This window comes from Phacochoerus africanus, chromosome 1 (genome assembly GCF_016906955.1).
Source record: "Phacochoerus africanus isolate WHEZ1 chromosome 1, ROS_Pafr_v1, whole genome shotgun sequence".
In the NCBI taxonomy this organism is placed as follows: domain Eukaryota; kingdom Metazoa; phylum Chordata; class Mammalia; order Artiodactyla; family Suidae; genus Phacochoerus; species Phacochoerus africanus.
This window is the reverse complement of record NC_062544.1, coordinates 109,642,184-109,656,012: the sequence shown is the minus strand read 5'-3', so window position 1 is coordinate 109,656,012 and position 13,829 is coordinate 109,642,184. Positions and strand designations below refer to the sequence as shown.

Genomic DNA, 13,829 nt, shown 5'->3' with positions numbered 1-13,829 from the left:
AGAAGAGAAAGAGGGGGAGAGAGAAATTTCAGATAGATGAACAAGAGAAACAGGAAAGATGAGGGATGGCAGCCAGAAATGTTTCTGTCTAATGAGAAAATGTAATTTCGGATTTGTTCACAGCTAAGTAATATGAACTTCTAGAAACCCCATTGACTGGAAGGGCACCTCATAGTGTAACTCCTGAGTGGGGGGGACTGGATGGTGCATGGTTAGTTTCCCCATGGAGAGTTATTTTGTATCCCACCCCCAAGATTAATATAGGTACTTTCTCAACTTATCAGGCCTCTGTTTTGAGCAGTACAAAATCTGTACTGAATCTTAAAATGTGGCAGAGTCTGACTGAATCTTAAAATGTGGCAGAGTCTCCGCTCTGGGAAAAGTAAAAGGGCTAGCCTGAGAGTCAGAGGAAAAATATGTCAGTCTTGAGCCCCAAATGATATCGTGGACTCAGTGACCAGAGTGACAGGATGGAGGCTGCTGTGGATGGTGGGGAAGCTGTCAGGGGAGGAGAGAAATTATTGTTTAATAATTAAAAAAACAAATTTTCCCGAGCACTTTTATCACATGTTACACCAGCAATCTGCTAAGGACTTTATGCACTTTGTTTCTTTAAACCTCTCAGTGACCCTCTGAGGTAAGTGAGTTTGTTTTTTACCATTTATCAGAGGAGGAACTGAGACGAGTGGGTTAAGCAACAGCCCAGGATCACACAACCAGAAAATGTTGGGGCTTGTCCTGGAACCTACCTCTGTCTGATTCCAGCTCCCCTCCCCTGTGTCTGCTGTCCCCCCAGGGGTCTGTGGATATGGCACAAGGAGGTGGGCTGCTGTAGCCGGTCAGTTAGTGCTGGCCCTTTATGCTGCTCCAGGGGACTGTGCCCAAGATTCAGCAGATGATCGCATGTCAGAAGACAGTTTGTTTTAATTTGACATTAAGAAAAAAATCTGAAGAAAGCATGCATATTGCACTTTATTAAATTAGGAATGAGTTCTCCTTATAGGAGAGTGTAATGGGTATTGGCAGAACTCTGCTGGATCCCCTTTTATCCCTTTCCTGTTTTCCTGCTCTCCTTCCTCAGGGGCTGTGCTCTTGGGCTTCTGGTCACCTGCACCTGTGACTCTGTAGAGGCCTGTCCTGAGTCCCAGGAGCCATTTTGCCCCCATGTGCACAAAGCCAGGAGCCAGGAGGAATCCTTTCTACTGTCTTGTGTTGAGGCTGGATGCATTGTGAGGTTCATGCCCTAGAGATAATCTCATTCCCCTTGAGATCAGACAGAGGTCCCACTCCTCCTTCTTCCTCTTCCTGTCCTGCTTCCTCCCTCCCTGGCTGATGTCTCCTGATAGCACTGAACAAATCACTCATACATGAATCCTCCCCTCAGGGTCTGGGAACCTGAAACCTGTAAGAGAGGGAATTTAACATAGATGGGAGTTGATTTTTTATAGCAACTTATTAAGATATAATTTTTGGATAATAAACTATATCCTTTTAATGTCAACAATTTGATGAATTTTGACAGTTGTATACATCTGGGAAACAGCTCCCATAGTCAAGCTATGAATGCTTATTATATCACCTCCAAGAGATTCCCTCTGCCCCTTTGAAATCCACCCCACCCTCACCCCCAACTCCAAGCAAGCATATCTTTCCAGCACTTAAGATCAGTTTTTTTGCAGCCCACTGCCTGAACGTTAAGCCAGTGCTGTATATTTTAGGTTTCTATATGGCACCACTTCAAGGTACCAGTTTCTGTTAGTTAAGAAAATGCTGGCTACTAACACACAAACTCCAGAATGCATAATGAGTTTAAACATGTAGAAGTGCATTTCTTGATCATGTCCAGCTAATCAGGATTATTAATTGGTGGCAGTCTGCCTCTAATCATTAATTCACAGACCCAGGCACCTACATACTGACTCTGATATCATTAAAGTTGCCATTCAGGACCAAATATGTACAGCTGCATCACTCAAAAGAAAGGGGAAAGAATAAGAAGGAATGCTCCTGGAAGAGTTTTATGAGCTGGCCTGGAAATTATTCACATCATTTCTGTCCACATTCCAGTGGCTAGAACTCAGTTAATGACCACACATATATGTAGGAGAGGCTAGAATATAGTCTCTGTGTCCAGAAATGACCAGTGCTCACAGGTATGCATGTAGCTATCTGACCAGAAAAGGAAACGCTCAAAAGGGGCAGATGAAAGAGATACTGACGTATAATGTCATTATCATCGGTAACAGCAACAACATAACAACAAAATAACTGTTATCTTCTGAGGGGTTTCATACCAAGTGCTTTATCGCATTTATCCTCACAACTCTATCAGTGTCCAGTTTCCAGATGAGGGTGAAAGCAATGGGAATTATATGACTCCTCATGATTGCCAAATGGTTATTAAATGGCAGAGGATAAATTTGTGCCCAGATCTTTTTTGATTCCTAAGCTTCTGCTGTTAGCATCAGGCAGAACAAATCAGTCACAGCATTTTCTCACTTGTATGAGACATGAATTATCACCAGCAGATTTCAGCATAACCCAGTGCATCAAGAATATCAAGCATATGTCATTATTTAAGAATATTCAGAGATTATAGAAGGACCAGTGAATAAGCTTCCCACAACTTAGACGTCAGGCAGATGGCCAGAAATACAGCTGCACCACGGCTGCAAGGGTGGGATCAAACTCGACCCTAGGAGATCGAGAAAGTCATTTGTTATTTATCATCCCCTCTGCATTCTAAGGAAGGTGAATCCCAAAGAGAATTCTTATTGATATGATGGCTGGAGTACTGGGAATAGCCACATTTTTTGATTGGAGAGAGGAAAAAAATTGTCAAAGAAAAGACAGAGAGGGACGGGGAGTGGGTGTGACATGAGATCTGGGAAGAAAGATGAAGCTGGTACCAGGGAGACTGGAAAGACAGTGTGAGACCAGAAGGGAGAAAGGGAGATGCCCAGCCAGGGGGAAGCAGGTGACAACGGATTTAGGAAGATGAAAAGTTCAGCGGCATTTCAGGATGGGTTGCTGTGTAGTGTGGGATGTAACCTTCCATTTATCAGTCAGGTTTTGGTCATGAAAAAGCCTTCTGTGGGAATTTTGACCAGCCAGGAGGGGAATTAACATAGGATTCCAAGTGCCCATGGAATATTCACCAAGATAAACCATATCCAGGGCCTTAAAATGTTTTCTAAATTGAAATTATACAGAATATCTTCTCAGACCAAAATGTAGTGAATTAAAAATTAAAAACAGATAATGGACATTTCTAAACATGTGAGAAATGTAAAACACCCCTTTAAATAATACCCAGGTCAAAGAGGAAGTCTCTGAAAATTTTAAAAACTTAGAATTAAGTAGAAACAAAAATACAGTATCTCAAAATTTGTGGGGTGCAGCTAAGGCAGTTCTGAGGGCAAACTGTGACTCACTAAATGCTTACATTGGAAAAGAACAGACTCAAATTAATAATCTAAGTTTCTTCCTCAAGAAACTAGAGAAAGGGCAAAAATAAACCCACATTGATTAGAAAGAAGGAAAAACAAAGATAAGAACACTAAGTAATAAAACTGAAAACAGAACAGCAGACCAAAGTAATGAAACAAAAAGCTGGTTCTTTTGAAAGTCAACAGAAGTGAGTGAAAAACCTCTACAAGACCTGGGGCGGGGGAGGGGGGGGTAGGTGATGCAAATCACAAATCAGTCAGGAATGGAACTAGATATCACTACCAATTCTTTAGACATTGAAAGGGCTAATAAGAGAATATCATGAACAATTTTATGTTCATAAATGCAGCAATTTGAAAGAAATAGACTGATTTGTTGATTATTAACACAGACATTTGACAAAATATTTCACCCGCTCATGATAAAAAATGCTCAGTGAAATGACAACTTGATAAGCAGCATCTACAAGGATTCTAGACATAGCATCATACTTAACAGTGAAAGATGAATGCTTTTGCCTAAGATCAGGAACAAAGCAAAGATGTCCGTTCAACCATTCCTATCCAGCCATAAGTCCTAATGAAATAAAAGACATACAAGAGTTTTCCTGGTGGCACAATGGGTTAAAGATACAGCATTGTCACTGCTGTAGCTCAAGTCACTGCTGTGGCACAAGTTCAGTCCCTGGCCCAGAAACTTCTTCAGGGGTGGGGGACATGAGGGAATAAAAAACTGTCCCTATTAGGATGTTATTGCTAACATAGACAATTCCAAGACATCCACCAAAAAAACTCTTAAAACTAATGAGTTCGGCTAGGTTGCAGGGAAAAAAACCAAAAAACAGAAGTCAGTCACATTTTTTATATATCAGTGAATGCTTGGAAACCAAAATTAAAAATACAATACCATTTACAATTGCTCCAATTTATACCTAGGAATAAACCTAACAGAACATGTGTAGGACATGTATACTGAAAAACTACAAAATAAAATAAATCAAAGAAGACCTAAAAATATGCAGAGAGACGTACTATGTTCATGGGTTGGAAGACTCAACATAGTAAAAATGACATTTTCCCACAAATTTATCTAAAGGTTTAAGGCAAATTATATCAAAATCCCATCAAGGTTTTTTTATAGACACAGATAAGCTCATTATTCTTAAGTTTATTTGGGAAGCCACAGGACTTAGAATAACTAAAACAATTTTGAAAAAGAAGAATAAAGTGGGAGGAATCTTTTTTTTTTTTTCTGATTTCAGGACTTACTATGTAGCTACAGTCATCTAGACAGTATGGTTTTGGCAACAGGATAGACACATAGATCAGTGGAACAAAACAGAGAATTATAGAATTAGACTTAAAAATGTATCCAACTGCTTTCTGACAGATGCACAGTGCCATTCAACAAAAGAATAATAGCCTTTTCAACAAATTGCTGGAGCAATTAGATATCCATAGACAGAAAAAAATAAATAAACCCCAACCTAAACTTTACATCTTATCAACTATACTTACATTTTAAAGATTAAAATTACAATAAATAAATGTCAACTATACATCAATAAAAATAAAAATTGAAAAACTTCACATCTTATACAAAAACTAACTCAAAGTTTATCACAGACTTAGTCGGAAAATGTCAAACTATAAAATTTTAGAAGATAACAAAGGAGAAATCTTTGGGATCTAGAATTTGGCAAGGAGTTTTCAGACTTGATACCAATAGTGCTGTCCATAAAAAGAAAAATTGATAAATGTGGCTTCATCAAAATTAAAAACTTCTCTCTGTAAAAGGCTGTATTAGGCAGAAGAAAATACAAGTTATAAACTCAGAGCAAACATTTGTAAACAATGTATCCAATGAAATTTTTGCATCTGCAATATAAAGAACTGTCAAAATTCAAAACCAAAAAAACAATCTGACTAGAAAATGGGCAAAGGCACAAGCATATGTTTCACTGAAGAGGACATACAGATGGCAACTAAGCACATGAAAACATGTTCAGTATCATTAGCTGTTAGGAAAATGCAAATGAAAACTACCATGAGGTGTTATTACACACCTATCAGAATGATTGAAATAAAAAATAGTGACAAAACCAAATGCTGTGAAGGATAGGGAGAAACTGGATCACTCATACATTAATTTGGGGTATATAAAATAAGAGTCACTCTGGAAAAGAATAAGGCAGATTCTTAATAAAACTAAAACATGGGGTTACAACACAATCCAGCAATCACATTCTGGGCAGTTTATCTCAATATAAGAATTTAAGATTTTTAAATGGAAATATAGCATACATGCAGTAAAATGCCTTAAACACACTATTACTAAACTTAAATTTTTGCAGTGAATACACCCAGGTAACCACCCGTTAAGACCTTGCCCGAACCCCAGATCATCCCCTAGCACTTCTTCCCAGTCTATATCCACAGAGTAATCACTATTTTGTTTCTGTCATTATAGACTAATTTTTTAAATTATTTATTTAAATTATAGTTCATTTACAGTGTTGTGTATTATAGATTAATTTTGACTGTTCCTATATTTCGATATAAATGGAGTCAAACAGTAGGTAGTAGTAGTAGTAGTATTAGAATGTCCTTTTATTTTGTTGTATAGTATTTCATTGCATGAAGATACTTCAGTTTACCCATTTTTTTTGTTGATAATAATTTGAGATTTTCAGTTTGAGGCTTTAAAAAAAGTTGTTTTTATGGCCACACCTGCAGCATATGGTAGCTCCCGGGCCAGGGACTGAATCCAAGCCACAGCCACAACCTATGCTGCAGGTGTAGCAATGCTGGATCTCTTAACTCACTGTACCAGGCCAAGGATCAAACTCGCACCTTTGTGGTGACCAGAGCCACTGCTGTCAGGTTCTTAACCCACTGCACCACAGTGGGAACTCCAGTTTGAGACTATTAATAAAATTACTAGTGACACTCTTGTGCATATCTTTTGGGTTCATATCCATTTCTTTCTCTTGAGTATATACCTTGAAGTAGAATTGGGGGTCATAGAGAAGGCATACATGGAGCATTTATATGCCATGAAACAGTTTTCTAAGCCATGTACCAATTTATGCTTCCGCCAGCAGTGTGTGAAAGTTGAAGTGGATCTCCATTCTCATCAACACTTGGTATGTCTGTTGTTAGCGATTTTTCTTGTTTTCTTTTTCACTTTAGCTAGTTCGGTGGGCATGTGCTGTTATTGCATTGTGGTTTTATTTTGCATTTTTCAAATGATTAATAATATTGGTCACATTTTGCCTATGTGTTGATTATTTGGTTATCACCATCTATGAGGTGCGTAACTGAATCTTTTGTCATTTTCATATTTACGTGTAGCTGTTTTTAACCAATTCAGTATTTGAGTATCTAAGAGAGGTATCTTTGATTATTTCTGGCTGTAGTCAGTCTGCTTTTTTCTACCCGACTCCAGATATCCCTTTTTTTCTTTCTTTTTTTTTTCTTGGTCTTTTTAGGTCTGCATCTACAGCATATGGGTGTTCCCAGGCTAGGGGTCAAATTGGAGCTCTAGCTGCTGGCCTACACCACCCACAGCCATGTGAGATCCAAGCTGCATCTGCGACCTACATCACAGCTCATGGCAACGCTGGATCCTTAACCCACTGAGCAAGGCCAGGGATCGAACCTGCTTCCTCATGGATACTAGTCAGATTAGTTTCTGCTAAGCCACGGCAGGAACTCCCCCTGACCACTTCTGATGGCGATTCTTTTTGCAAGCATCTCTAGCCTTGAGTTTCCACACCCTGCTAGAGTCACCAGCCATCCTCTAGTACCTCCACCAGTGTCTCAGACTCACACCAGCACACTGCCTGCCCTGGCTGATTCTGGAACAGCCATAGGCTATGAAAGCTCTCTCTCTTTACCTCTCACTTTTTTTTTAGGAGCAGGAAGATTTCTTGTTCTCTGAGGCAGGATGAAAAAGGGAAACAACTTTATTCAAGCAGATATATAATAATGTCACTCTGAATAAAAGATGCCAAACTATACTCTCACCTGTGGTCATACACACACATAAAGGCACAGCAAACACAGTCAAGAAGTCATCCTATCAGCCACCTCTTACTGATGCAGCTCAGTGCTGGGCACTGCGGAAAACCCACAAAGACTGCATGTGGGTCTAGCTGTCGAGGAGCTTACAGTCGAGTTGGAGAGAAAAGATGTAGTAGGGGTTACGTGATGTAATAAAATAGTGCATGTTAGTACATAAATATGTTCATAATCAAGAAGTTTTCGAACTGGGCCTGCAGGGCCAAAAGTGCTACTTCAGGCTGGCCCTGGAGGGGAAGTTTTTAGAGCACTTCCTTGAGGTACTACTCTTTCCTTCTTCCCCTTTTTAGCATGGGGGTTGGGGGGTGGGGGGAGAGTTTCCTGGTCAGCTTTTTTTCACAGAGGAGACAACATGTTTGCTTGGGGACAACATGAGGCTTGGGTTGAAGAAATTGATAGCTACATAGCTCCTATCAGCTGTATACCTAGCAACTACCAAGCACATAGTAAATCACATTTAATTCTTGCCTTGGTTCTGAAGAGGGACTATGATTGCTCCTATTTTACGGGTGAGGAAACCAAGGCTCAGGCATGCAGTAAAGAAAAAACATGGCATCTCATGGAACCATAGTCAAACCTGGGCTGGCGTGCCAGGGCGCTTGTCGCTTGCTATGAAACACTGCCATTGCCTGTTGCTTGGACAAAGGGAGAGGAACGATGGGCCTGGCCACTCACGATGTCAGAGGTCAAGGCCCAGGCCCTGCAGTACCAGGTCTCTGAGGCAGCATCCAGAAGAAAGATCAAAGCCTCCAAGGGGGGGCCTCAGGCTGCCTGAATGGCAGCTGTGGATGGCAGGGCAGCAGAAAGAGGGAAGCAAATTAGATAAGAGAAAGTAATGCAGCCAAGGTGTAATTTCTTCGTGTAATTTCTTCTTGTAATTTCTTAAATCATAATGCTCAATCCTTCACATGCCCAGTTTGGCCAGAAGTCCATCTGTCCCCCTGAAATCCCCCTCTCCCCAGCTCCACCTTAGCCATCCAGGAGTGTCTTGACCCTACCCTACCATGGAATGGTGGAGAGTGGAGCTGTGGCTGCTAGGCTGCTGTGGCCTGGCCGTGGCATATGCCACATGGTCCTGCTTCCTCTTGTCTCACTGTTCCAAAGTAGGAATTTAGATGTCAGCCCTTTGAGCTGAAGACTGCCAACCCCCGTCCCCCAGAGAGTGGGACAGCCTGGGAGGCCCTGCCTATCTAGACACTACCCAGGCCCAGGAGGAATCTTCCATATCAGATCATGAAGGAAGCCTCGGCCAGTGCCCAGGGCCTCATTCCGGATGACCAGGTCATGGCCCCTCGAACCTGGAGCCATGGTCCTTTCTGCTCTGTGCCCAACTCTGGAGTGGGGGGAGCCCCCTGCCTCTGTCTCTCCCTTCTTTAGTTATTTGTTTAGTGGTCAGACAGACCCACAGTGAGCCCTACTGACAGACCTCCCTCCTTGAGCTTATGGAAGAAGGATCAGAGCTCTTTGTTCCTTCTCGTAGGAGCCATCCCTACCTATGTTCTGTTCAACTAAGGCCACTGAAAACTAAAACCCCAGGGTGAGGAGGCCCATTGGGCCTCAAGTTACCCAACCTATGGAGGCCCTGCAGTGACCACCTTTGTAAAGGCTTCATGGGGTCCCCAGGTATGACTAAAAGCATCAGAAAGAGAAAAGGATGCTCAGAATGGGAATGAAGATGAGAAAGAAGCACTGTCTGCACAGCAGTGAAAAGGGAGGGAGGGCAAGGACTAGAGGCAAGTTGTGGGGGGGCACATGGTGGTGGGGGCATAGCGGGAGGAAAAGCTGGCAGATAAAGCACAGGACAGAGGAGGCAGCTCAGCACCTCAGAATTTGCATCCCTTTCTGGATCCGCCCCCTTGTTGTCCTCTGTGGCCTGGGGTGGGTCTGATCTGCAAGGGGTAAAAAGATTATCCTATGAACATTTGAACATGAATTTCATTTTTTTTTTTTCTTTTTAGGGCCACACCTGTGGCATACGGAGCTTCCCAGGCTAGAGGTCAAATTGGAGCTGTAGCTGCAGGCTTACACCACAACCTCAGCAATGCGGGATCCGAGTTGCATCTGTGACCTGCACCACAGCTCAAGGCAACACTGGCTCCTTAACTGTCTGAGCCACAAGGAGAACTCCTGAATGTGAATTTCAATGACAGGGAAACTGCCAGGGGGTGATTAGCAAGAAGTAAACATCGGAGTTCCCGTCATGGCTCAGTGGAAATGAATCCAACTAGGAACCATGAGGTTGTGGGTTCGATCCCTGGCCTCGCTCATTGGGTTAAGGATCCGGCGTTGCTGTGAGCTGTGGTATAGGTCGCAGATGCAGCTCGGATCTGGCATGGCTATGGTGTAGACCAGCAGCTACAGCTCTGATTAGACCCCTAGCCTGGGAACTTCCATATGCCTCAGGTGCGGCCCTAAAAAGAAAGGAAAAAAAAAAAGAAGTAAACACCAAAAATGAAAGCCAATTCACAGTAAATGGAAGGACTTAGAGATTCTCATACTAAGTGAAGTAAGACAGAGAAAGACAAATACCGTATGATATCACTTGTATGTGGAATCTAAAATATGATACAAATGAACTTATTTACAAAACAGAAACAGTCTTGGGGGGCATAAATTAGGAGTTTGAGATTAATAGATGCAAACTACTGTGTATAAAATAAAGGTCATACTCTATAGCACAGGGAACTATCTTCAATATCCTGTAATAAACTATTATGGAAAAGAATATGAAAAAGAATATGTATATTTATAATGTTTTGTTAGTTTTGGTGTACAACATCCTGATTCAATTTTATATATAAAATATGTTTTAGCTGAATACCAGAAAACAGAACAAAATACCACAACCCCACCTCACTCCCCGAGAAAAACCCACAGAGGGAGAAGGAAGACAGTAACGAGACTAGAAAGTCTAGAAAAGGAAGTATGACCTGGGTACAAGATGCCTCACCCCTAGGCACAGACCCATGGTTTCGACTTCTATTTGTGTGGCATGAACCAGAGCCCACCCACGATGGCACTGGGGTGAGGCCTGTGCCTCCCTTCAGGAAGAGAACTGGGCTGCTGATGATCTTGTAAGCTGGTGCACCTCCAGTGTGTGGGAATTCCCCCACAAACCGGGAATTGAGCCCCGGCTGGTTATACAGAAAGCACTTAGATAAAAGCTAGTTTCTGCCCAAACCAAAGATTTGTGGACTCAGATGCAAAAATCTGTTATCAGGTCCCTTTGCCCTTGCAGATTTAAGATTAAAGAGATGCAGATTTCTTCATCTTACATTCATGGCCTGTAGGCAGCAGTAGTGTGCTGGTAAATGTTTAACCATACACTAGGAAAAAGCCAAAAGTCACTAATGGGTAGTGTTTGTAAAGAGCCCCCCACACACCCCCACCGTGGCCAACTTCAAGCTGAGTCTACTGAGTCTACTGCAGGGTTAAATAACTATAATATTGGGTTTACCTTATGTGCTAAATGCATCATTTTATCCATGTTCATAAATGAGAAAAGTGAGGCTCAGAAAAATGGTTAATTTATCCTAGGTTGTTAGCTACTAAACTCCGATGGAAACTGGAGTTTAAAATAACTTAAAATTGCTCTGCCTTATGGGAGCTCCCTGGTGGCCTAGTGGTTAAGGATCTGGCATTATTACTGCAGTGGCGCAGGTTTCATCGCTTGCCCAGGAACTTTTGCATGCCGTGGGTGCAGCTAAAAAAAGTAGGGGTGGGGTGGGGGAGCTTTGCCTTAGATTAGTGGTCCTCAAGCTTTTCAGCCTTAGGAACTTTTATTTCTAAGGCATAATTACAAACACCAAAGAACCTTTGTTTTTGTTTTTTTTGTTTTTCTTTTAAGGCCGCACCTGTGGCATATGGAAGTTCCCCAAGCTAGGGGTCGGATTGAAGCTGCAGCTGCTGGCCTACACCTCAGCCACAGCAACACCAGATCTGAGCTGCATCTGCGACCTGTGCCCCAGCTTGTGGCAATGCCATATCCTTAACCCGTGAGCGAGGTCAGGGATTGAATCTGCATTCACGGACACTGTCAGGTTCTTAAACCACTGAGCCACAACAGAAACTCCAAAGAACCTTTTTTTTTGTGGATGACATTTACAGTAGTAAAAGTTGAAACTGAGACCTTTTAAAAATTTAGTTGTTTACTTAAAATAACTGTAATAAAATTGTTGCATCTTATCATAAATAATACTTTCATAAAACAATTATATTTTCCAAAACAAAAATATTTTAGTGAGAAAAGTGGCTGGATCCCCACAGCTGCATCTGTATCCAGTCTGCTATGATGTGTTGGTTTGATTGAAATCTGTGAAGGAAAACCAGCCTCACACAGATGCATAGTTGGATGAAGGAAGACAATGGGGACCCCTTAGATGGATTTTTGGGGACCTCCAGGACTCCTTGGACCTTACCTTGAGAACTGCTAGGCACATAATAATTGCCCTTGTTACAAAAGACAAATGATGAAAAATAACACAGAGTGAAGAATTAGACTCTCTCTCCCCCAGGCACCCAGTTCTCTCACCAGACACCACAAATACTAGCCGTCCATTGCACCTCCTTCCAGAGACAAGGCACCTTCACAACCCGTGCCTCCCCAGTTTACCTGCCTGTAGAATCCTGCTCTTGAACACTGACTTTGCCCATTCACTCCAGCCTGAGGGGCTTTGTACCAATGCAGAAGTTGGCACAGTATTCCCTGGGCCCTTGACCAGTCCCCATAGCATAAGGAACATGCTTGTAACTTGTGTCTTCTGCCAGATGAGTAGGATAATCCCTAGAAGTAGAATTGGCACTGAAGTGGCACCCATTTAGAATTCTGAAGGATGGGGTAAAATGACCACCCTCCACAGAGGGGGACCAATTCCCCTCCCACCAGCAACAGGTAGGTGTGACTTCCTCCTTGGACTTACCAACTCAGTGTGGGAACCAGATGTGAGATCAGAGGTCTGACTGCAGGACCCGAGGCACCCCCACTAAGCTTCAGCGTGGGTCTCAGAGGCCACCGTTTATCTGGGCATCACAGTGAGTGTGCACCCTCCGTCCAGTAACGAGTCAACCAATGTGTGCTGAAAGGGGCTGGGGTGCATAAGGCTGTTTATACACCCATTTCCTGCCCCTGGTCCTGACAGACTCAACTCATGTCTCTAGTGTCAGATTAACTGCCAATATCTCTGCACAACACTTGGGACCCCACCCACCTTCCTCTGGGCATCTCTTGAACCCAGATTGCCATGTCACAGAACTGTGATCTTCTAGACCAGGGTGTCTCATAATGTGATGTGCAAACAAATCCCTGGGGGAACTGGTAAAAATGCAGATTCTCTTTCAGTGGGCCTGCTATGGGGCCTGAGAGTCTGCATTTCTTTTCTTTATTTTTCTTTTTCCTTTTATGTCTACACCTGTGGCATATGGAAGTTCCTGGGCTAGGGGTCCAAGCGGCACTACAGCTGCCAGCCTACGCCACAGCCACAGCAATTCCGTACCCAAGCCACATCTGCAACCTACACCATAGCTCATGGCAACGTTGGATCCTTAACCCACTGAGTGAGGCCAGGGATCAAACCTGCATTGATTAAGAACCCGATTCTAGTCAGGTTCTTAACCCACTGACTGAGCCACAACGGGAACTCTTTTTTTTTTTTTTAATCATAATTGATTCATGGTGTCATGTTCATTTCAGGTGTACAGCATGGTGATTCAGTTATATATACAAATATATAATATTCCATTGTGTATATATACCACATCTTCTCCTCGTTTTTTTTTTTTTTTTTTGGTCTTTTTAGGGCCACACCCATGGCATATGGAACTTACCAGGCTAGGGCTTGAATCAGAGCTGCAGCTGCCAGGCTACACCACAGCAACACCAGATTGGAGCCAAGTCTGCGGGCTACACCACAGTTCACGGCAACGCTGGATCCTTAACCCCCAAGTGAGGGCAGGGATTGAACCTGTGTCCTCATGGATACTCCTCAGATTTGTTACCACTGAGCCACAAAGGGAACTCCTTATACCACATCTTCTTTATCCATTCATTTGTCGGTGGACATTCAGGTTACTTCCATGTCTTGACTCTTGTAAATAGTGCTCCAGTAAACATGGGGATGCACGTATATTTTTGAGTTATAGTTTTCTCTAGATATATGCCCAGGAGTGGGATTGCTGGATCATATGCAATTCTACTTTTAAGACTTTTGTTTGTTCGTCTTGTCTTTTTGGGAGTGCACTTGTGGCACATGGCAGTTCCCAGGCTAGGGGTCAAATTGGAACTACACCATAGCCACAGCA

The 13,829-nt window shown here is 42.5% G+C and overlaps 1 protein-coding gene across 1 annotated transcript in view; it reads right to left on the bottom strand.

Annotated features, from left to right (window-relative positions):
• Positions 1-12,673, bottom strand: part of LOC125122984 (probable C-C chemokine receptor type 3) — a 34,044-nt gene extending 21,371 nt beyond the window's left edge. The window contains exon 1 of the mRNA XM_047772044.1: positions 12,452-12,673. The gene's annotated coding sequence lies outside the window, so the exon portion shown is untranslated. The remainder of the gene's footprint in view (positions 1-12,451) is intronic.
• Positions 12,674-13,829: the final 1,156 nt, after the last annotated feature.